Source organism: Bubalus kerabau, chromosome 6 (assembly GCF_029407905.1).
Source record: "Bubalus kerabau isolate K-KA32 ecotype Philippines breed swamp buffalo chromosome 6, PCC_UOA_SB_1v2, whole genome shotgun sequence".
NCBI classification, from domain to species: domain Eukaryota; kingdom Metazoa; phylum Chordata; class Mammalia; order Artiodactyla; family Bovidae; genus Bubalus; species Bubalus kerabau.
In genome coordinates, this window is record NC_073629.1 from 62,482,984 (window position 1) to 62,483,733 (window position 750).

Sequence of the window (750 nt, forward strand, 5' to 3'; positions counted from 1 at the left end):
CAGTTTGATAATTAGGTGTATTCTTAATGGTGGGTGAGGCCCCTAATTATACAATTAAGGTTCGAAAACCTCTTGAAATCCTAATGTGGAGAATACTTTCACATAAATGGCCTTGCTATTATTTTTAAAAATCCCTGTAATATCAACCAAATCCAGAAGAAGAAATTTTGCAATCTAGAGCCAATTCACACTTGCCCTGGATAGTAATTATAGAAAACTTATGACTTTTCCATTTGTAAAGGCTGAAGCTTTTGAGGAAATAAGTAGATTCCAAATGTCAAGCACTCAACAGAGCCTTCTCCTCCACTAAAGAGGCAGCTGCAGCTGTGTCTAAGGATGGGAAAGTTTCTGATATTAGAAAAGGGATTTACTCTGACCAAGCTTGAATTGACCTAGGGGGCAAAGAGTCATTTGTTCAGTGTCCTTCTCTGAAAGAAAGAGAACATTTTGACCATATTTCTGCCAAACTTTTTTATTCTCTTGTCTGACCCTGTTTCTGGACACTCAGCAAAAGAAAAGCAAGTTGATAAAGACATTAATTGTATTTTTCCTACTTTTTTGACTTAAAAGTATAATGAAAATCATTCTCTAGAAAAATATCTTCTTCACTAAATGCATCACAGAGATTTGAAAAAAATATCATGCTAATCTGATGATCATAATACTAAATTAACCAGTATTGACAATGCAAACACTAAGTGAATTCACCTCTCCCCCGCTCTTTACTTGCCTTGTTTCTCCTTTCTTTGC